Source organism: Hemicordylus capensis, chromosome 3 (genome assembly GCF_027244095.1).
Source record: "Hemicordylus capensis ecotype Gifberg chromosome 3, rHemCap1.1.pri, whole genome shotgun sequence".
NCBI lineage: Eukaryota > Metazoa > Chordata > Lepidosauria > Squamata > Cordylidae > Hemicordylus > Hemicordylus capensis.
The window spans coordinates 323,949,817-323,974,308 of NC_069659.1; the positions used below are offsets into that span (position 1 = coordinate 323,949,817).

A 24,492-nucleotide genomic window follows, 5' to 3' on the forward strand; every position below is an offset into this window, starting at 1 on the left:
TTGTTGGTGGTGGTACTGAGGCTGCTGGTTCGTTCTGGAGGCCACCACCACCACTGTCCATCCAGGACTGAGAAGGTCCAGGAGGCATAAGTAGTTCCTGTTCCTCCTCAGTCTCAACCGGGCAGGCAGGAGTGGGGGTCACATTGCTATTGGGGATTGGAGAGATTGGAGAGAATGATCTTGCTGAGCTAACAGCTGATGACACCTCCTACTCCACTGCCACAGGAAGTGCTTCTTGCTTGCCAGAGGCGGACCCCATGTTGCCTTTAGAGACCCAAGTGGTCTCTGTGGCATGGAGCACCTTTTACCAGCAGAGGCTGGTATGCCAAGTGCAGCGTATTCTGGACAGGGACAACCTTGCCACAGTTATCCACGTTCTGGCAACTTCTAGGATTGATTACTGCAATGCATTGCTTGTAGGGCTGCCTTTAAACAGAAGTTAATTCAGAATACAGCCGTTCGACTGCTAATTGGGACTGGTTGCTGGGAACATATTCCTTCAGTGCTTAAAGAGTTCCACTGGTTGCCAATCCACTACCAAGTGAAGTTCAAAATGCTGGTTCCTCCCTTTAATGTCCTATGGCTTGGGACCCAGATACCTGAAGGAATACCAACCACATGTTCCAACCCGTGTACTGAGATAATATTTGGAGACGTTTCTTTGTGTTGTTTCCTTGGGAAGTGAGGTGGATGGCAATTGGGAATGTGTAATAAAAAAGCTTGCATGCATATATATAAGCTGTATCAAGTAACGATGTCATTTCACCTATTTTGCACCTATCAGAATCCAAAGCTGCTAAAAAAAGCACCCCGCATCTGCTACTTGCAAGTAGCCAACATATATAGGAGTGTATTTGGTTGTATGTTGCTATAAACTGATGTTTGCAGTTATGCAAATTCTACATCTGAGAGGTGAGTTTGCTCAGTGTAGTGGTTAGAGTGTTGGACTAAGACCTGGGAGACCCAAGTTCAAATTCCCATTCAGCCATGAAACTCATTGGGTGACTCTGGACCAGTCACTTATCTCTCAGCCTAACCTACCCCACAGGGTTGTTGTGAAGATAAAAAACATGTACACTGTTCTGGGCCCTCAGAGGAAGAGTGGCATATAAATGTAAAAATAAATATAGTTTTAATTATTACCATTTTTCTATCCTCAGTCTAAGGCTCTTGAGCTTTTCAAGCATTTGAAATGACAAACTTATTACAACCACAAGAATTTCAACAAATGAAACAATAAGAGGCAAGGAGATAACAGAGATATCTTAATCTGTGAAGGCAGGAGTCTGATAGGTTGCCAGGGGAAGAGAATTCCAAAGGTGAGGGGGGCCACAACTGGAAAAGGCCCTGCTGAGCAATGACAAACAGCTATGCCTCTGAAAGCGGAGACGAAGTGAACAGAGCTGTGGAAGAAGAACTTCGTGACTGACCCGTCTTTTACAGAGCAGGAGGCCCCTCTAGTACCTTGTGCTCTGTTTAAGGCTTTAAAAGCCAAGACCAGCACTTTGAATTGATAGCCTGAGCAGCTCTTTACACACCAACAGAGTGTGCTCTTTATAGCCTGTACTAGTCGTATTTTAAAAATTTCTACAGACTGCTTTTCTCTTAAAAATATGCAAAATGGCATATGATAAAAAAAACAGCAGCTGAAACAGCAATGAAAATATTTCTAAAAGCTTGAGAAAATAGAACTTTTTCCTCTGGAGCTTTCCCAGACAGCAGGCTTTAATGTGAGTTCAAAGTTGCCAGGGGGGGAAACCAGATGCAAAAAGTAGATTTTTTTTTAACCCCAGATATAAATTGGGCCACACTCTAACGTGGAATGAAAAACTCAAATTGTGTGTGAAGTACTCCTCGATAGCTCGCAGGCATTTCATGGCAAATTTGGCCAATATGTGAACACACTCCTCCATTCCAAGTATCTTTGAGAACTGCAGTCCACAGCTGGGTTTCCCCTTTTTCTTTCACTAACAGAGAACATTTTTACTCCAACATGGCAACAGACAATTCTATCAAACCATGATGTTTATGTAAAGGTACATGGTGCACCAGTTTATGGAGGCAGGGCCATTAGCCCACTGGACTGTTTCAAATGAACTGCCTTTCTAGAAACACTTGGTTGTAGCATTTAACCTCAGAGATGCTGTTGCACAGGCACAGAGAACCATTCTCACCAAGATGGCAGAAAAGGCCAAGGAATAATCCCTGTCTCATCTCTTTGCAAAGGTCCAAAGAGCTTAACTGCATTAAAGTGAGAGGTCCACCAGGAGAGGAAATAACTAATCTCATTTTCCTTCAACGCCTCTTGCAACTCCAACCTTTTGTTTGAACTCCACCAGTAAAGTACATTGGATGGCTAGCAGGGAATCCTATTGATTGGCACAGATGGCTGTTTACTGCTCCCTTCCCCCACTAGCAAAGCCCAAGCCTGTACCGCTCAACCACAATAACAAACACACAAAAGCACAGCACACGTGCAATTAGGGTGACTCATTCTTTGGGTCAATATTTTGCTACACAGTAGAAGTGCCCCATGTTCACAATCGAAGAGCAACACATTGCCGAGATCAAAAAGTGTAGTCATTTGTCCTTCTATTAGTTCAAGAGTTCAAAAGAGGCCAGATTACACCTTTTACCAATGACCAAGGATATCACCTTTCTTGTCTATCCACAGAAAACAAACAAACCAGCCAAGACTAGAATCACACACCAACTGAGATTTCAGTATTAAATGTAAAAGCCACCTATTGGTGACTACCTTCAACAGATGTCAGTCCATCTTAGTGATAGAAGCTCTATATGCCTAGCATTGGCAACTAAAGCAGTGGCCATTTTAATACCACAAGTGCTAAAAAGGAATGTGTTAGACGAGGACAGTACCCCCCGCTAGTCCTATCAGGATAGATAGATACACTCATCCATTTATGTCTAGGCAGGATATTGTTACTTTGATTACTCTTTGGCTATTATTCAACCAATATGTAGATACTGATAGTCAAAAAAATATTTCATTTCAGATGAGAATTTCGGTGCTTACAGTTTTCATTCACATGCTAAAAAGCATGCAAATTGCAAGTTAAGGTGGACACTTTAACTTCTGCATCATGTACTACTACTACTATGGACATTTATATATCACTCTTCAACCAAAGTTCTCAAAGCGGTTTACAAAGAAAGAAAGAAAGAAAGAAAGAAAGAAAGAAAGAAAGAAAGAAAGAAAGAAAGAAAGATAGATGGGCCCCTACCCACAAAGGGCTCACAATCTAAAAAGAAGCATAAGGTAGATAACAGCCACAGCCACTGGAGAGATGCTGTGCTGGGGTTGGATAGGGCCAGTTGCTCTCCCCCTGCTAAATATAAGAGGAGAATCACTTTAAAAGGTATCTCTTTACTGTAAGCAGTAAAGATTTTGTACATTCTCATAGATTATGCTGGCTTTAAAAATGAGGCTACATTAGCCAACATCAAGCCTTGGTCTAAGTGCACATTGGGCTAAGGAGGGATGCTTCCAAGCAGAACAGATGCAGCTTCCCCACTTGCACCTGATGAATTTCTGCCTGAAAACACCTAACTTGTCTACTTAAATTTGAAAGTTTTTCATTATTTTAAAAATACACTGCTATATGAGCATTCTCTGTAAATGTTAAAATTTTACAGCACTTTAGGATCCTTAAGTCACCTCATTATATTATCAAACTGTATTACTTTATTATTAAATATTCAAAGGATTGTGTTCTGCAGTTTAACACAAGATTAGGAGGTTGTTTATAAGATTTATACTGTATCATAACTGACAAAAGTGGGCCAATACTACTAATCCATTAGAAAATGAAGATTAAAATACAATGCACAAGTTGGAAAAATCATTTGAATATCCCAGGTCACCTTTTAAAAGGTGTATCTATTTGTCCCAATGAGAAAATACTACAAACGATTTAGCAATACAATAGAACAGCCTACACTTCTATTAATCATTAGCTGGGATTCAGAAATAAAGAGAGATATTACCAACAGTTCTATTTATTGCATTACATTCTGCAGGATGCAATGCTTTGCATAGCAAGTTTAAATATTAACCCCACACTTACTTCTTTCCAAGTAGTGATGCAAAATGTGAGATTTCTGTTAAGCCATTTTGTGGAGTGCTTCTGAGTACTAAGCCAAAAAACCTTTAAAAGATTCTGATTATTGACAGGATAACTGTGTTCAAATCTGAGCCATGAAAATGTTGAGTTCATTGGCCTCTTCTGAGTGTTAGATTTTCCTAGCCTATTAGTGAGTTTTAGGTACTAGATGGCATCATGTTTACTCTTCATTATTCGGAAGGCTATGGACATTTACTTGCCAATCATAGTTATCACTACATCGTTTATTAATAATAATTATTATTATTATTCCACCTTTCCTCCAAGGAGCTCAGGGCAACATAGAAAGTTCTCCCAAAGTTCTGCATTTGTCCTCACAAGAGAAACCTACAAGGTCAGTTACACTGAGACACAGTAACTGGCCAAGGTCACCCAGTAATCTCCATGTACAGATGACAATTTGCCATAAATCTCCCTGGTCTTAGTCTAGGACTCTAACCACTATACTACATTGTATTTCAGTCCACTCCTGCATTGGTTGCCACTCTGCAACACTGACTCTGAACATGCACCCTTAAATACTCATCTAATGCATTTTAAGGTTGCACTTATTTAAGTGCAAAATGACACAAAAAGAAGCCACCATAAACAGTAACATTAAAACACAGCCACAATTTTAAATGAGACAAAAGTCAACTAGACCAACCACAGGACCAAAAAAAAAAAAAAAAGGTTCTGCAAGCATTTGAAAGCAAGGAGGGCTTCTCAACAGAGAGGTCATTCTATAACACTGGGGCCATCTCATAAAATGAAAGTATACAGAACAGGGTCCAATTCACTGACAAAAGGAATAAATAAAGGAAGGGGGAAGCTCAAATCAAGAAGGCAATGTGGGAGGGACATGATAAACACTTTAAAAAGCCTATTAAGAACATAAGAACAGCCCTGCTGGATCAGACCCAAGGCCTATCTAGTCCAGCATCCTGCTTCACACAGTGGCCCACCAGATGCCTCTGGGAAGCCCACAGGCAAGAGCAGAGAGCATGCCCTCTCTCTTACAGTTAAAGTTGTTTTGCCCTCAAGTCAGTGTCAACTCTTGGCGACTATGTGGTAGAATACAGGAGGGGTTTACCATTGCCTCCTCCTGCGCAGTGTGAGATGATGCCCTTCAGCACCTTCCTATATCGCTGCTGCCTGATATAGAAACATACCAGCAGGGATTCAAACCAGCAACCTCTTGCTCGCTAGGCAAACCATTTCCCTGTTACTCCCTTGCAATTGGTATTTAGAGGCATCTTGCCTCCGAGGCTGGAGATAGCCTATAGCCCTCAGACTATTAGCCATTGATAGACCTCTCCTCCATTAATTTATCTGAACCCCTCTTAAAGCCATCCAGGTTGCTGGCTGTCACCACATCTTGTGGCAGAGAATAACTAACAGCACCTCGAGTGAGGCTTGTTCTCACTCCTCTTGCCTCATCCCAGTTACCTTACTCTTCCGCCTCGGTCTGGCTGCAAGGTTAACCCCAGGTGGGGAACTGGGCAAATGACCAGCATGAATGCTAAGGGTTAATGCCACAACCAGGAGTGGCAAGGGAGAGTAAGGCAGCTTTGACGGGGGCAAGAGCAGTGAGAATGAGCCGAGACCTGTTTACCACCACCACACAGCACCCTAATCCACCTGTACTGGTCACCATTGCCTCTAGCCTGAAAGGGGAAATGTCCTTAAGGCTAGAAAGCAGAATGGTTTCAGATTCCGCTAATGCAATTTAGATTTAAACAATCTAATTAAATCTTGCATTAAATCTAATGCAATTTAGATTTTAAAGAAATTCTGAGAAACCTATTTAATAGCACACCCTTTAGGAGCCACATATCATTTAGTTTGCACCCTGCAGAGGCTACTAAAGGAGAACATTTGTTTGCACCCAAGTGTTACCATACTTTGTTCGCTAGCATTTGCCTCTGGGTAAATGCTTGCTGACGAGTCTATCATGTAACAGCCAGTTTCCAAATACAAGTCTGGTCCCTGCATGAAGAGGCAGACAAGCACCAGGAGAGATGGAGGCTTCTCCCCAATCCCTCCTAGTATTCCCTAGCTGAACTATGAGACAAACATATCCCCCAATTAGTAGCTCGAGACAGTTGTCTTTCCTCTTCTGTTAGTAGTCAGAAGATGTGGTTTCATCCCTGAGGTTCCTGTCCCTCCTTCAGGATGCTGTCAGGACCTGTGGCTGTGCTACTTTGCTTTGGCGTTGAAATGTTTGCTCCTGGGGTTACGGCAGGTGAGCACCACCAGGCAAACCATCTGCCTTTGTTTTCTCTTAGCTGTATTAGGAGAGGCTTCAATTACTGTTTTCCTATGGGGGAGGAAAAGAGGTGCACCATAACAAAGTTTAACAACTCAAACCTAAATAGAACCCATGAAGCTTTCTCGTGTGTGGAGACTTTATGGCCGGGTCTTCAAAAATGCACTGTAATATACACATGCAAAAACAAATGCCAGGGGTTTTATTGTACTCCTTGTGAATGCAAAAATACTTCATGAGACACCAAATTGCACATTTTAACCACTCATGTTTTGTTTTACTGAAATGTGAATGGTAGTTAAGAATGTAAATGTTTGAATCATGTGCTCAGTACACAGTATAGTGCTGACAACACCACTCTGATAGCTGAGAATGCAGATAATCTGCAAGCTCTGGTAATGAAAGTCAAGGAGCACAGTGATAAAGAAAACGAAACTAATGACAATGGGCACAACAACCAGGATCAGAATTGATAATGAAGACATTGCCTTTTAGTGTCGGCCATCAACAGTAAAGGATCCAGCAGTCAAGAAATATGCTGCAGGCTAGCACTTGGTATGGTTGCAATGAAGGCCTTGGAAAGGATATTTCGATGCTGTGCTGTGTCTATGCCTACAAAGATTAGAATCATTCAGACACAATGGTTTTTCTAATGGCATTCTAGGGATGCAAAAGCTGGACTTTGAAGAAGCGAGATAGAAAAAGTATTGATGCTTTTGAACTTGGGTGCTGGAGAAGACTTTTGAAGATACCATGGACAGCCAGGAAAACAAACAAATGGATCATAGAACAAATCAATCCAGAATTTGCACTCGTGGCACAAATGACCAGGCTCAAACTATCATACTTCAGACACATTATGCAAAAACCCACCTCCCTTGAGAAGTCCATAATGCTGAGAAAAGTTGAAGGAAAGAGAAGAAGAGGATGACCAGCATGAGGTGGATGGACTGGATTATGACAACAATGAATGCACCACTGAGAGACCTTGAAGGCCAAGTTGAAGATCATCCTGGGGAGAATCTATCTATGTGGTCACTAAGAGTCAACACCAACTTGACAGCACTTAATCAATCAATCAGTGTTTCCCAGACTATGCAAAACACCTATATCAGGCAGCAGCGATACAGGAAGGTTCTGAAAGGCATCATCTCACACTGCATGAGAAGAGCCACTGGTAAACCCCTCCTGTATCCTACCAAAGAAAATCACATGGCTCTGTGATCGCCAGGAGTCAACACCGACTCGATGGCACAACTTTACCTTTATATCTCAGTGCAAGGCCCATGGGTCAGTGCCGACCCCCATCAATGCTAAAAGCATCTACTTGACTAACTGTTTATTGAGCTTGTGCAAAGCTTTGGACAAAGCTGAATATCTTGCATAGCACCCCGGCATCATGTGGAGTAAACTGTTTCCACTGTGCAGGGCTGCTGTTTGCCCAACATGCTGCTGGTAGGTATCCTTTAAGGGAAAGGTAGCCCTCTTGAGTCCTTGCACCACCTTGGAAAGCATACATAGAGTGTTGGGAAATGTAGCCTTTCCCAAAGCATTGTCCATAGAGCTCCTAAGAGAGGGCTCTGTCTCTCTTAAAGGGCCCTGCCAACACTGAGAAAAGTGCAGCACTGTGAGGTCAGCACAGTAGGAAATGGCTCTCACCAGTGCTCCCTCTAACAAGGATTCACAGATGTTGTTGACTACAACTCCCAGAATCCCCAGCTGCAATGGCTTTTGCTTGGGGATTGTAGTCAACAACATCTGGGAATCCCTCTTAGAGGGAACACTGGATCTCACTTGAAGGTTTTTTGCCAAAGTGGGCCCTGCTTGAAACATAGTGAAGATCACTGGTACAGCTGGTTAATATAACTGTTAGTCTCATTTTAGTCTTCTGCAGTGCCAACATTCATACAATCCTTTCTGCAACAGTTTTTTGCTAACAGCTGAGCACAGTATGCCATATTGCCTGCATTTGAAACTTCTAGTACATAGCTCAGCGACAGATACTTTGCAGATACAGATCAGTTCCAATAATGTGTTAGGTACCAGGCCAAGGTTGGTGGTTATGGGATACAGTTCACCATTCACACTTTTCCGGACAAACTGTTTTGGGTCAGGAACATTCATGCCTAGTGTCTTCCAAATAATGCACTGGAAATGGACATACAAGAGATGGTAGTGCACTAAATTTTCTATTAGACGCAAAAAAGCAGTGTCAAACTCATTCCTTGCAGTGATAATTTTCTTCAAGTATTGCCCATACTGCAGTGAATTCAAGGTATCCCTCTCAGGATTTCCACCATACACAGACACAAGAACTTTGCAGCCAACTCGTGAACAGGAATATCTGCTGATCCAAAGAGATGAGCCCAAGAGTTTAGCACACCTGAACTGCACAAGTATCAAAACACTACTGATTTAATAATGCACTAATTGCATCACATCCTGTCAAAGTGTATGCAGAAATAATTACCTGGCATTCCTGGTTCAGAAACAGGTATATGCTCAGTATCCTCTGCCATGAAGATGGACGCAAATAACTTATTTAGCTTCTCTGCAACCTCCATATGCATTCAGAATGGGGCTCTCCCAATTCAACCTGAGCAGGATCTGAGCGGACATCAAAAATGTGTGAGTGCATGCACACGTGCACGCTTTAGAGGGAACACTCCTTCAGACATAGCACTGGAACAGAAACTTCTTTGATTGCCCTGTGGGATGACCTGAAGAGGGCAAGGGGAGTGCAATCCTGTTAATTTTCTTGAATCTCTCTGTGGCTTTCCATATGATTGGCTATGGTATTCTTTTAGACTGACTGACCGAGCTGGGTGTGGGAGGCACTGCTTGGAGATGGTTCCACTCCTATCTTGAGTCCCATTTCCAAAAGTTGGTGCTAGGGGAACTACTGCTCAACCCCTTAGTTTGTGCTTGCGGTTCCTCAACTGTGCTTGGGGTTCCACAGGGTTCCATTCTTTCCCCTATGCTATTTAACATCTACATGAAACCGCTGGAAGAGGTCATCCAGAGTTTTGGTCTGAGGTCTCATCAGTATGTGGATGACACTCTCTCCTTTAGTCACTATACTCCACTGTGATGACACATGCAAAGAACTCATTCAAGCTTCTCTGCAGTCTCCTTATCCACCTTAATAATCCCTTTCACACCCTCATTATCTGAGGATCCAACTACCTCCCTGCAGGTTTTCTGCTTCTGATATATATTCAAAGAAGTTTTTGTTGTTCCCCTTGATACTTCTAGCTATACACTCCTCAAACTCTCATTTTGCATCCCTTATTGTCTCCTTGCATTTCTTTTGCCAGAGACTATGTTCCTTTTTGTTCTCTTCATTTGGGTAGGACTTTAATTTTTTGAAAGAAGCCTTCGTCCCTTTTATAGCCTTCTTGACTCTACTTGTTAGTCATGCTGGCATCCTCCTCAACTTGGTGGCACCCTGTGTTCCCTCTAGTGTTCCCACTTGTGCACATGCACACAAGTTTTTTTTATGTCCACTCCGTTAATTTTAGATCCCGCTCAGGTTAAATGAGGAAGGCCCCATCTGAATGCATGTGCGCACACACTGCCTTGATACTGCCACCCAGAACAAAACTCATTCCGCACACAGATGGAAAAAACTTAGAGAGAACACTGGTGGTACTTTTCCTTCTTCTTTGTATACATTCCAACTGAGCTGCTATTATTGTGGTTTTGAATAAATTCCATGTTTTCTGGAGTGATTTTATCCTCCTTTCAGCTTCCTTTTTACCCATCCCTTCATTTTTGACAAGTTCTCTCTTCTGAAGTCCAACACATCTGTGTTGGACTTCCTGGGCAATGCTCTATTCCCTATAAGCTGAATTGGATCACACTATGGTCACTGTTCCCTAATGGTTCTACAACTCTGACATCTCGCACTAGGTCCTGGACACTACTCAGGATTAAGTCCAAGGTCACCTTGTCTCTGGTTGGTTCTGCAACCAACCTTTCTAAGGCACAGTCATTTAGCATGTCTAGAAATCTGGCCTCTTTGTCATTACCTGAATGTGAGTTTACCCAGTCTATGTGTGGGTAGTTGGAGTCACCCCATTATTACAATTCTGTCTCTTTGATGCCTTTCTGATTTGCTTCTCCAACTCTAGGTCACTCTCAGCATTTTGATCCAGAGGGCAATAGCACATCGCTAGTAACACATTTGCTTTCAGTCCTCGTATTGTCACCCATAATCATTTTGTGGAGGACTCCAGTCCTTCTAGGTATTCTAGCTTGTTGCATTCTATCCCTTCTTGAACATACAGTGCTACTCCACCCCCAAACTGCCCCTCCCTGTCCTTTCTATAGTGTTTGTACCCAGGAATGTCCCACTGGTTCTCACTGCTCCACCAGGTTTCCGTTCTGCCCACTACATCTATGTTTTCATTAGCAACCAAGCACTCCAGCTCACCTATCTTGGCTCAGAGGCTTCTGGCATTGATATATAAACACCTATACGCTGAGTCTCTTACCTCATGTCAGTGTGTGCTATCTCCTTACAGTCACTTGACCTTTTTGACCAGCTGTTTTGTGTGGTGTATTGGTTAGAGTGCTGGACTAGGACCAGCGAGACCAGAGTTCAAATCCCCATTCCGCCATGATACTAGCTGGGTGACTCTGGGCCAGTCATTTCTCTCTCAGCCTAACCTACTTCACAGGGTTGTTGTGAGGATAAACTCAAGTATGTAGTACACCGCTCTGGGCTCCTTGGAGGAAGAGCGGGATATAAATGTAAAAATAAAATAATATAAATATAAATAAATAAATAAAATTTCCACCTGCTCTGTTCCTGGTTCTACTCTGTCCCCTTCTGGTTTATCTGAAAGGTTTGCACCCGTGCACCTTATGGGATTTTGCTTGCCGAACTAGATATCACTGTTGGCAATCCTTCAGGCATCATTTTAGAAGCCGCTCTGCAACCTTTTAGATTTCTAGCACCAGCAGTCTAGTTCTATCTTGGTTCAAGTTGAACCCATCCCAGTGTGAAGAAGTAGTGAGTACCTCTCCTCTGAGGACCATAAAATCCACTTTTGTGGTTATAAAACTATGTTCTGATCTATCTAATTTGTCCCATTTGTATAGTTAAACACCACTGTGTGCCTTCTATGTCTTTGGCATATTGGCTTTCTCTCCGTGCCTTCTCTGAGGTGTATTGTGTGAAATTGGACTTAGGTACCTTGATGATGGACTAAACAAAGAGCCACCTTTTAAAACTGGTGAGTCTCTTTATTTAGCAGGGGGAGAGCAACTGGCCCTATCCATCCCCAGCACAGCATCACTCCAGTGGCTGTTGCTGGTGTCTATCTTATGTTTCTTTTTTAGATTGTGAGTTCTTTGGGGAGAGGGAGCTATTTTATTTGGTTGCCCCAAAATGTATCCCAGTACCTAACAAATCTAAACCCCTCTTCCTGGCACCCTGGAGGAGTGCTTTAACCTTGCCTTAATTCAAAAGTTTTTGACATGTATATCCCAGGGTGTAAGGTATCTGTGAGAAATAAGGGGCTATCCTAGCCTATTAATCTTCACCAACATTTTACAATTGCCAGTCCATATTATACTTCCATTTCAGATTGTGTGCCCTTTGGGGACAGGGAGCGATTTCTTTAATTATATCTATGTAAACCGCTTTGGGAACTTTTGTTGAAAGGCAGTATATAAATATTCATAGAAGTAGTTTCTAAAAATGAACAGGCTGCTACTTTACCTCTGGGAACAATCAAAATACACACATTATCCAGTCTAGGGTAGTTCAAACAAGAATACAAAAATAAAAAGGTAGCGTGTGCCGTCGAGTCAGTGTTGACTCCTGCTGACCACAGAGCCCTGTGGTTGTCTTTAAAGCTCCTCTCAAAATTGTTCCTTACTTCCTTCAGGAGATCTACCTTGTTCTTAAAAAACAGACCATAAAAACAAGAGTTCATGTTTCGTCGTCTTTTTTACTGCAGTGAAAGTTACAGGGGCCATAACTCAGTGGCATAGCCCAAGCTTCACATGAAGAAGATCACAGGTAGCATCCTACCATCACAGCTCAAGGACAGGAAGCAGGATCAGAAGAATTTCTACCAGTCAAGATCACAGTGCACTGGGTTAGATGGACAACAGATGTATTAACAGTCCGTCAGAGAAGAGTTAATGTTTTCCATAGAATTCTCATGTGGTCAAGCTATGGGCTCAATATGTAACCCAGGGCTTAAATTAAAATCTACGAACAAATCAGTGAAGCCTGCATACGCCTCTACACATACTGTACAGATGGTGTGATCTGCACCACTAGTCATTGCTTACTGACACGAGAAGAGGTCATTAATCTGAACTGACACCCAGCGGGGTGAAACACCACATTTACATTTTAATTTACACAGAATAATATCTCTATCAAAAAAAAATAAGGAAAAGGAAAAGCAGCAACCAATATTTACAGGGAAAAGCCACTATGAGGTGTGCATCCAAAGGTTACACTAACATATTTAGATTAGATTTGCAAGGATATATTAAAATACAAAATACAGCCTTCATTGCAACAATATGAGTATCAGATACAAGATGAACTAGAGTCCGTAAACAGCCACATTCAACAATCCTCCAAACCACTATCATGAATGAACCACAGTGAACCTTGCGTCTGCAAGCTTTCCTCTCCACTGAGCATTATTATTATTACTAATAATCATTTATTCAATTTCTATACCGCCCTTCCAAAAATGGCTCAGGGCAGCTTACACAGAGAAGTAATAAATAGGTAAGATGGATCCCTGTCCCCAAAGGGCTCACAAATCTAAAAAGAAACATCAGATAGACACCAGCAACAGTCACTGGAGGTACAGTGCTGGGGGTGGATAGGGCCAGTTACTCTCCCCCTGCTAAATAAAGAGAAGAGAAGAACATATTGAAGGGGAGCATATCGAAAGTTTCCACTTTTGCTTTTGAATACGGCACACTTCCCTGTTAGATCCAAACTTGAGAAACCAGTTTATTCAAAAGTGAAATCAGAAGCTTTCAGTCTCTTGAACCAGACCTTAACAGCCATGCCACAGAAGCTCTCAGTGTAACTGCTAAAGAAATACAAGGTATAGCTGAGGAACATATGTTCCGAATGATTTTTCATGTTAAAAGTCTCTGAACGTAGCAAATTAATCGAGTATTTATTGCTAATTGGTAGTTTTTTACTGAGCTGGCCAGTAAACAGGTTAGATGGATGATTCATCTCACATTTATAGTTTTGTCGTCTTTTTTATTCTTCTCGCTGCCCTATCCCCATCAGTAGAGTGTCACCCCTTATGCTAGAAAGACCTGTAAACATACATGCCCTGTAGTTTATTATTTAGTACTCCACAAATCTAACAACCATAAATGTAGTTTCAACGAGATTCCTTCACTAGCTATTTTTGATCAAACTGTTTTGATCCTGTGGTTTGTTTCTTTTTTAAAAAAATCATTAATTTAAATTGCAGTGTTGCATCACTCCACGCTTGAAAGATTTCATTATTAAAGCAATCATACACTATGATTCCGAGAAGACAGTATTACTCTCCCCACTGCCCGCCCTGCATACACTCACTTCCAATTTTGATGCTTCTGGACCAAAGTCATCTTGAAACATAGGCCTCACAGGGTGAGAGGACAGAGGCATTTACTCTATTCCCTAGGCAACCTCCCCAGCTGAGCTGGTATTGTTAACATAATGAATCTTGCACAGCTAGCCCTAGAACCACCAGCTGATGCCTTCTCTACAGAAAATAAGTAATGTGAAAAATGGGAAATGCTCTTCAACCAGGTCTTCTGATGTGTCTTTTATATTCAGCCAATAAATCACAACATTATGCTGCCGGATAGCCTATCCAAAGCCAGTAAAAATTTTGCCACTGGCAAACAATGAAGAAAGAATTTCCCCCTTAGAGCATTGGAGGCTGAGATCAGATGGGTGCCTCTCTCAGAATGTCAGACGCAGCATCAGTTGCTGGGATGTCTCTAACCAGATTCCAAGCATAGTTCAGCGAATCTCAAATCTTCCTTATTTACTTGACAAGGTAAACATCTGCACATGAAAAGGCAACTGGAAAAATGTTAATTAAGATATTCCCAGTCTGAACTACCTCATGAAGAAAGAAGCCTGAAATGTATGATAATCATGAATTCATCAGCCCTTGGCAGATGGATATATTCCTTTATTATGACTCTCCATATTAGTGCTTTCACAGTATTCACATTTCTTTTCCCAAAGAACCTGCCTTCCCATACTTATCCTTCAAAACCAAAACATGTTCTTCTAAGAGGGATATATGGCTACAAAAAATAAAGAGGTCCTTTAGGGTACAATCCTATGCTTTTTAAAAAAAAAAAAAACCTATTTGAGCGACATAGACTCTGGAGTTAGTCCCTTTTTGCTGGTGGAACTTCAAATATACTAAACTACCGTATTTACCCAAATAGAAGACAACTCTGAATTTAAGACGATCCCCTTTTTTTAAAAAAAACCACCGGCTAAGTATAGGTTATACTTGTATTTATCCAAAAGGAAGAGGACTCTGGATTTAAGATGACCTTCTGACTTTTAACATCAAAGAACTTGGGGAGAAACCTAGTCTTGGATTCAAGGAAATACAGTACCATCTATATCAAAGGAACACTATACTGGAATATCTGCATTTCCAGAATAACTGTATCTTTACCACCAGAGGCCACAGAACAAAACAGGGACAACAGGACAGAGAACAGATGTCTTGCATCAAATCCTATACATCCCTAGACTCCAGACAAGCCCCGAGTGACAACCTAACACCAACTCCAAAGGTAGTCCATGTCAAAAGGCACCTATTGAGGTCAATGGAGAAAAAATAAAAATGCTGAAACCCAACCCACCCACACCTCCTGCTTTGTAGTGGTGTGCACAGAACCAGCACTTGCCAGATCAAAGGTGGGGGATCTCTTTAAGGACAGGGGAGGGTGCTCTTACCCCTCCCGCCACATTTCCCCCGCCAGTGCTGCCTTTTAAAATGGTCCGGTGGGGCGGCAACATACCTCCTTGCCATCTCGGTGCCTCCTCGGACCGCAAGTTACCACTGCACATTCACAGCCTTAAAGAGATCCCCTCCCACCTTCGAACCGTCCGAACCACCGGTCTTTCAAACTGGTCCGAAGAACCATAGAGGGCCTCCAAACCACTTCCGTACACATCCCTACTGCTTTGTCTACACCACCCGCTTTGACACAATAAAGTATAGGACTCGGATTAATTCTGCACCCAGTCTCAAAAGAACACTTCACCAGTACAGGAACCCCTGAAAGGAAACCATAATAACTCAGTAGATAGGGTGTGTGGCATGTGGCGCTCTCTCTCTCAGGTGGCATAGCATGTACGCTTAAAGCACACAAAAGTGAACCCAGGTGCAGGGGCATAGCAAGGTTGGAGTGGGTCCAGAGACAAGATTTTAAAATGCCCCCCCTTCACTGAAGCTCAGCTCACGAAGTAAAGAAATCTTAAATGAGGCTGAATTAGAGAGAGAGAGAGAGAGAGAGAGAGAGAGAGAGGGAGTCAGTCATATGACTTGCCTCGGGCGGGGGGGCAGACAACTGTCTCCCCTTGCCCTATTACAGTTACACCCCTGCCCTGGCAAAAGGACACTATGCGCCAACTATGGTGAAAGGACACTTTGCACTAACAGCATGCTGACACACAGACACCCATATGGAATTCCCACTCCATCAGCCTTAGAAGGAAGGATGCACCCCAAACAGGTAAGCAAGAGGGGAGGGGAAAATACCTTGCCTCCAGGTATGAATGCTGCAAACGTCTCTCGTGACTCTTCCCTCCCCTTCAGTACTATCAACAGTGCCTTGGCTAAGCTGGGCTGGCTAACCAGCGCTCCCTCCCTCAGCAGAGAAGAGCAGGTGACAGATCTCCACACAGAGAACTAGAGTCAGTATGTTCTCCATTGAGGAATGCCAAGCAATCCACTCCAACCATTGCTACTGTTTGAAAAGTACTCAGGAGCCCTTTTGTTCTTCGTGGTTGCAGTTTGGCCACATGAACACTCATCGCACCAGGAGTGGGCTTTCCATGAGGCAAGGTGAGACAGTCACCTCGGGCATCAGATTATTGGGACACCAGCGAGACGGCATGACGCTCTTTTGCACCCTGTTTTTAAAAAGGGGAGAAGAAGGGGAGAAGAGTGCATAGGAGAGTCAGGTGGGCAATGGCCTTGAGCCACCACCACACAAGAGTTCCACTGCAACTTCCCACAGGGGAGGGAAAGGTCATGCCAAGGTGGTCCAAGATATTTTTCTGCCCGAGGCAAATGATATGCCCAAGCCTGCAGATGAGTGCGCAGCATTCTCAGGCCACGCCGCCAAAACAGCAGCAGCAACACAGAAGCATTCTCAGACTACTCTACCATGCCAGGCAAGGGCAGCAAAGAAATTTCTACCTCAAGGGAGCACCCCTGTGAGATAAGCAGGGGAAACAGTGTGCCCCAGCAAGGCAAAGAAGGGTGGTGTCAGTGTTGGGATTTATGCGTATACACATTGTCTTACTTCTTGCCACTGATGCATCGTATGCATATCTGCGCATAGGCTTGGGGTAGAGTTTAGAACGTTGGTGTCAATCATCACTTCTGTAGGCCGAATGGTCAGTTTGTATTTCTCCCTGGATGCTGGAGATTTATGATTCTGTTAGGATGGTCTTTCACTCAGAGTAGGACTGTTGTTTACAATTTGGTAATAGTTAAATAACAAACCTTAGTAACTTTGTTCAAAAACTCAACAAACCTCAGCTCCCACTCTGTTACACTCCGCTACAGACAGTGGATGGCATCCATTATGGCAGGGGCCCAGCACTTGTTGCCACCTCCTGCAATGCTCTCTGCATCCTGAGGTAACTGCCTCACCCTGCCTCACGGAAGAGCTGCCCCTGCAGCCACTGCACTCTCTCCCCCAAGAGATGCAGAGTGACTAAGACAGGAGCAAGCAAGGGCACAAGCACCACCACTGTTCCCTCTAAGGCTTGTGCATGTGCATGCACTCACACGTTTTTGTATGTCCACTCAGTTCATTTTAGATCCCGCTCAGGTTGAATCAGGAAGGCCCCACTCTGAATGCATGTGAGCACACACTGCCTTGATACTGCCGCCCAGAACAAAACTCATTCTGCACAGAGATGGGAAAAACTGGAGGGACCACTGAGCACCACATGGGCACTCTAGCAGTCCCAGATTGCCAGTCGTGAAAGCGTTAGCCAGCATGCTTATGGCTAGTGTTCTTTGGTTCAGACAAATGCCACAAAAATGTGAGCAGGGCAGGAGAAGGAAGTGAATGATGCATCAGGGGCAGGATTTTTGGACCTGCTTTGGATGATACACAAGTACGCTGTCCTTTTCCAAAAATGTTTAAAGAGGGCTAACAGGCCAGCATAACAGGGATAATAGCTTAAGTGCAAGTTTGCCCAGCCCAAGAAGTATTAAATGGAGTCATAAAAAGCACAATTTCTTTGTTGTCATAAGGCCCATTCACACGTTATGTTCAATACTCGTGCAAGTGTACAGTGTACACAGGTAAATATCTGTACATAGGCACAGTCATTCAATATGTTATGTTGAATGCAGGTAGAGAAATACACTTGCTGTCTGAACCATGCATTTGAAAGGCCTGTATCCAGGTTCACTGTTAAAATCAACACAGGTACAGTAATTCATAAATACACATGTACGAGTGTACAGACAACTGTACACTCATATAGCATAGTGTCTGAATCGGGCTATAACAGAATGAAATTCTGCAGAAACTGAAGATCTATTGTCTACTTCAAGAGCACACAACAGATAAAGATCTCTTCCTGACCAATATAGTCATTGTAATCAATGTTGCTGTGCTCATTTTAAAAGCCAAGGACTTCAACACTGTCATTCTATACATTCTTACTATGGAGCAAGTCAATTAAAAATAGAGCAAACATTGTTTATTTCTCTTTCTTTTTACAGAATCCAAGAACAAATTATTCAGATCCATTGTTGTCTCCATACCAGTTAAGCAAGCTATAAATCTAGACAGCACTGTACTAAGATCTTCTGTCAGTTTCATCACCCACCCCTGGATTTTCCTACCCAATTATTCAACTCCCTGCTCTTTGCAATTTACTTCCAGCAGCCAAATGTAATCCATTTTTACTGGGAATAAGGGAACTGTTGGAGGATACAACAATACAAGTCAGCAACTGGGCACAAAATCAATTTCACTACAAAAACTTCTGGGGACTTATGAGCAAGTACTTGATTTTATTCCTCAAGCTAATGTGGTGTGGGTGATGGAGTGACCTTAAGCAGCAGGAAGAAAACGGCGATTTAATTGGAATGCCAAATGTTCAGGCCAAGAATGCATTATGCTCTCTGCTTCATCTCCAGTTGCTCACACAGACAAAGGGGCTGGTTCTGCCCCCTTTTCACAGAGCTGGGAAATCAACTACCAACACATTCCTCAAAATGTTCCATCAACTGCACTCGATAGATCCATGATGCTTATTTGTGCAAATCAGTGCAAGGGGGGGAAAGGATACCAACAAAAGTTCTCCTGCATGATTGATGGTCATATAGCACTTAAAGCAACTGCAGTGGCTGCTTGAAAGGAGCAGGAAGAACAAAGGCAGAGCTGAGCTAAGCCCAAAGAATTGCCAAGACTATTGACACAGGAACCGGAGTATATTGACATGCACCCAATGTAACTGCTGTTGGTAAGCAAGCCCTGCTAGCAGCACTAAAACTCTGTTTTGAAAAACAAGGAAACAGGGCTGTCCAACTGGCTCACTGAGCCTCCAACGGCTCTCTTGAGTGAGAGACAGCTTGCCAAAGCCTTAAGGGGGCAATGCAGTGAGCTGGGGGCCCAACAGGAAAAGCCATCAACTAATCTTCAAAGGTTAGCCTTTTGCTCCATCTTTCCTATCCATCAGCTCATCTGTTTAATACATAAGTGTCTGTTGCAGGAGGAAGGCGTTTGGAAGATGCGTGTATACTTCTTGATAATGCCTTGGCAGCTCTTAGGAAGGGGAGCACACTCCCATGCACCTGGGCATCAATCACAAGCATCACTTCTGCCTTTGTTTATGTATAACTTTAGCCAATATCAAGACAAAATAGCCAAGAGAATTTGGCCTCACTTAAAGCACCTCCTTTAAGTGCACTGTCAGTGATAAGAGAATTAAAAGGGGGAAACCTTCTGGCACAGCCATCTTTTTAAGAGGGGAAAAAAGAAATATAGACCACTCTTTCAGCTTACTCCTATGCATGTTTCCTTTGACATAAAGAATTAACTGGGACTTACTTCCAAGCAAGCATATAAAGAAATTGGCTGTTAAACTGTGTGCAAAAGGATGCTTTTGCACAACAATCAGCTTTTATATACAGAAAAAGTGTGTACACCATCACATGAAATCTATACACATACTTTTTGGCACACACACACATGAGAAATCACAATGGATGCCATAACCATGTATATAGGCAAAGTAGTCTTTCCAGCACATTTTTCTGTGTTTACTCAGAAGTAAATCCTACTGAGTCAAACGGGGCTTACTCCCAAGTAAGTGGGTTTAGCATTACAGCCTTAGACATTCATAAGTTCCATGGATTTCAGTGGGACGTGCAAATGTGAAACAGAGCACTTGACCATACCCAAGATCTATGGGACTACTCTAGAACAGGATATTTTAAGTATTGCTTCAGCCTTCTAAACTGCGTTTAGGGTCACAGCATGAGTCTAACAATACTGATTACAGTCATTAGTATTATTGCTACCCATAACAGTTACCATTTATATAGCACTTCCAAAGTGTTCAAAGCTTTATATATACAGCCCTTTTAAAATCAGCACAGAATTGCACTTATCCTCAACAACCCTGTGAGGTGGGTGACTTTCTTCCCCTTCCATTTTACAGAGCTGAAGCTGATGGATAATCTTTTCCAATCAGTTATGAAGCCACAGCTTTAAATCCAGGTCCACCTAGATCAACGCTCAATTCAAGAACTTTCAAAACTTAAAAACCTAAGCCCTATTCACACATTATGTTCAACACTCGTTAATGTGTACAGTGATTCACATGTTATGCTGAACACAGCCACAGCAGCCCACTTCCTATCCGTATTCTGCATTTGAAGGGGCCTGTACCCAGGTTCACGTTTTAAAACGAACACAGGTATAGTCATCCACACAAGCACATGTATGTGTGTACAGACATCTGTCCACACATACAACATAATGAGGTCATTCACACAATATGATCTCATACTGAGGTCATTCACTCAATCTACCCAGGTTTGGGAGCTGTGTGTTCTCCCAATTAACAGTTGTGTGGAGGCAAGGCAAGAGGAAAACCTGGGTAGAAGTGACTGTGTGGAAGCAAGGTAGGAGAAAAAGCTACCCAGGTTTTCTTCCTACCTTGCCTCCACACAGTCACTTCTATCCAGGTTTTCCTCTTGCCTTGCCTCCACACAACCAAAAACTGGGAGCACACATAGCTCCCAAACCCCAGGTAGAACACAGCTTTTGATTGTGTGAATGACCTCAATGTCTGAATAGGGCTCTGGACCGAGCAACAGGAAACTCATCTTTGCAGGCAATCCTTATATTAACTTATGAATGTGAGTATGTGGCAAAATCTTCAGAGAGAGAACATGCTCTGAGTTTGGAGTTTGCTGTCTGATCTGCAGGGGTCATCCTTTCATGAGCTGAAGCAAGCATGAGTTCAGGGGCATAGCTAGGGGAGAGGGGGCCCATGTTCATCCCTCTCTCTGGCAGCCCCCCAGAGTGAGGGAGATAATGAAGAAAATAGGGAGGGGTGGATCTGGAGGGCCCTCAAGAGCTGGGGGCCTGTGTTCTTTGAACCCTTTTGCTCAATTATAGCTACGCCCCTGCATGAGTTCATGCAGCAGTTTCTTAAGTGCCAACCAATGTCCTCCCTTCCCACCATAGGGGCAGCTTTTTAGACCTATCTGGCCCTTGCAAGCTTTCAAGAAGCATGAGGAGGCTGCTAGCAAACTTCCTCACTCCTCCCCCCTGCCACACACACACACACACACACACACACACACACACAAGCACCACTTTCAAGGCTTGCAAGAGCTGGTTTCTAAAGGAGGCTGGTCCCAAGAGGGTCACGAGGCAAGACAGCAGCGCAATACCTTGGGCCACCCACCCCTGATAAGGCCTAATTATCACTCCCTCTTGAGACCCCTGGACTTTGGGGCTGAACTCCACACTCCCTGGGGGCCCTCAAATCCTCTTTAGTCTGTCCTGGGTGGTGTGGTCACTGTGCTGGCCCGGCCGGGCAGCTGAGTGCAGTTGTGACCTGCGCCGGTTGCTTTAGAGATGGGGTGGGCGGAGTGGGGAAAGAAATATGTGGGATGGGGATATTTTGACGTTGTGTGTTGAGATGTTTCTGCTGAGGCATATTTTCATAAGTATACCTGTTTTATATGCTTACATTCTTGTGAGTTCAGTTGCTGTTTGTGACCTCAAAAACTTGTGTGTTAAAAATACTGTGTGCGCGCACGTGTAGGGGGAAGATGCTTAGCTGGGGAGTGGGGGTGCTCCAAAGGCCTTTAGGTCCAGGCTCCAGAATTACCTAGGTGCACCTCTGGTCTCTCTCCCCAATACATCCAACAAAGGGAGACTCCAGTAGCTTGTGTCTGCCCCCAAAGGCGTGGAGAGAGATGGGTTTGGCAAAGTGGGTTCTTTTCTGGTGGAGAGAACCTGCACGGTGGAACCTCGTGGCGGGGAGAGGCGTGTCTGCTTTGACCATGGAGGAAGGGGGTCGAGGAGAGAGAGAGGCCTCTTCCCCAGAGGCCATGAGAGATGGCTAGAAACGAGGGACTATCTGGGAAAGCAGATGGGAAACAATAAGGAGCCCCCTCCCCCGTTGGGCGACCTCTCGCTTTCCGAAAGAGCACCAGGTGGGCTGCGACGCTGCCAGACGAGGCGGCTCCAACGCAGTCCCAATGCGCGCCCCCTCCGCCTTAGAAGCACACACTTCGCCGGGTTGCAACCAGCTTTGAAGACTGCAATCCGACGCACGCTTACTCGCCAAGTAATTCCCAACGAACTCAATTTGGGACTTACTTCCCCTTAAACATACGAAGGGGCGGGCTGTCAGAGAGCCGAGAATATAAGGAAAGAGTATTTGATTTAAGGCTGTGATCTCAAGTTAAGACTTGGAAAGTAACAGAGGAAGCGACAGGGCTTACTACCCAAATACATGCAGCCAGACCAGTGCCTTTCAGGATCTGGGGTACAATCCCTTCAGGAAGTTTCGCTGAGCAGGCAGCGAACCTGAAATGAATGGGAGCTCTAATCCTATCCAGTGAGGCGTACTCCGGTGGATTGGGTCCGTCGCCTGTTTTCTTCAAGCGACCGCACCAGCCGAGCTAGAAGGCTAGGACTCAGTACAGCCTGTTCAAACGACTCACAAGGATCCTACCCAGAGAGATTGTATTAACAACCCGCAATCAGGTCGCCACTATTCCAAGGCGACTCCCCGGACAAGGTACTCTCCGGGCTCGCCTCTGAAACTTCACACGCGCCCGCCCGTCGGTGTCCCTGCTGCCTGGAGCCTGCCTGCCTGACCCGGCGCCCAACAGCTCAACCACCCACCCACGGGACTGGCACTCACCTCTCAGGTCCCAGCTTCTTTCAAGCCTCTTTGCACTCTCCGCCGGTGCCCTGAATCTGAAAGGGGATCAATGTCTTATTTTCCTCCCGACCAGCCAGGCACCGGCACCAGCTCCGCTTCGGCGGCTACTGCCGCCACAACCTCCTTTCTCATTCAAACGCACAACAAGCCACCCCCGACGGCGCGGCGACGGGCTGAGAAACCCGGAGTGGATTCCACTGGATGGGAGTTCCCAGCGCAGGCTGGTGAGAAAGGATTAGCTGGCGGCTAGTCAGCTTAAATGGCCAAACTTAAACTGAAGCAGAGTCCAAAAATTGACTTTAAAAAAAAAAAGATTCCCTCACATCGCCCCCACCACCCATGTGTAATCTGCGATGTATTAAAAATGAGTGGGGTTACTTGGAGGGAGGGAAATAAAACTCTGCACCTGCTCAGAGAAATTTGCTTCTCCACTGCCATTCCATATACCCAGGACTGCACTGTGGACCATGGAGACCTGGGTTCAAGTCCATTCTTAGTCACAAAACTCACTAGACCAATTATTATCTTGGCCTAATCTATTTAACAGGGTTGTTCAGACACTAAAAGGGTAGGGGAGAAGATGTGTACTCACCACCCTGAGTTCCTTGGAAAGAGGGCGAAATAAAAAATGTAATAGATACTCTTCAAAATGGTTTCTGAAGATTAGCCCTGCCTCAGATTAAACCCTGTTCCTTTTCTACTATTCCATTTTATATTATATGTAGAACATTATATTAATTTCTATTGTATCCCACCCTTCCTCTAAGAAGCTTAATGCAGAGTATATGGGAATTATGCCATTATTAGTTCACCATACCTCAATACATGAAGATGTGGACTCATATTTACACACACATACACACAGAGAGAGAGAGAGAGAGAGAGAGAGAGAGAGAATATGGGGTAATGAAGCAAAATTTGGACTGTAAATCCTGGCATCTCGGTAATCAACAAAATATAAGGGAAAACTCATTCCACACCAAACAATGTCACACATTATTAGAAAATAACAAGTACATGTGAAGTTTACAAGCTGGAGCATTAAACAGACCAGTGCTATGGTCCTGGTTACACCAGTGACCAGGTTAGGGCCGGTTCAGACGATGATAGCCCCCAGCACATGCAGTTTGGATGGGGATATCCTGAGAATATGCCCACTGAGACATCCTCTGCAAGAGAGGTCTATCAACGGCTACTAGTTGGAGGGCTATAGGCCACCTCCAGCCTCAAAGGCAGGATACCCCTGAGTACCAGTTGCAGGGGAGTAACGGCAGGAGGGAGGGCATGCCATCAACTCCTGCCTGTGGCTTCCAGCGGCATCTGGTGGTCCACTGTATGAAACAGGATGCTGGACTAGATGGGCCTTGGGCCTGATGATCCAGCAGGGCTGTTCTTATGTCACAATT

The 24,492-nt window shown here is 44.0% G+C and overlaps 1 protein-coding gene across 3 annotated transcripts in view; it reads right to left on the reverse strand.

Moving 5' to 3' along the window:
- The window catches only part of PLCH1 (phospholipase C eta 1), a 204,264-nt gene extending 180,923 nt beyond the window's left edge, over window positions 1–23,341 (reverse strand). For 2 of the 3 annotated variants that reach the window (XM_053310000.1, XM_053309998.1), the window contains exon 1: window positions 23,066–23,340. The gene's annotated coding sequence lies outside the window, so the exon portion shown is untranslated. Of the gene's footprint in view, window positions 1–23,065 lie in introns of all 3 variants that reach the window. The other variant, XM_053309997.1, reaches the window with a different exon arrangement.
- Between the last annotated feature and the right edge of the window lie 1,151 nt (window positions 23,342–24,492).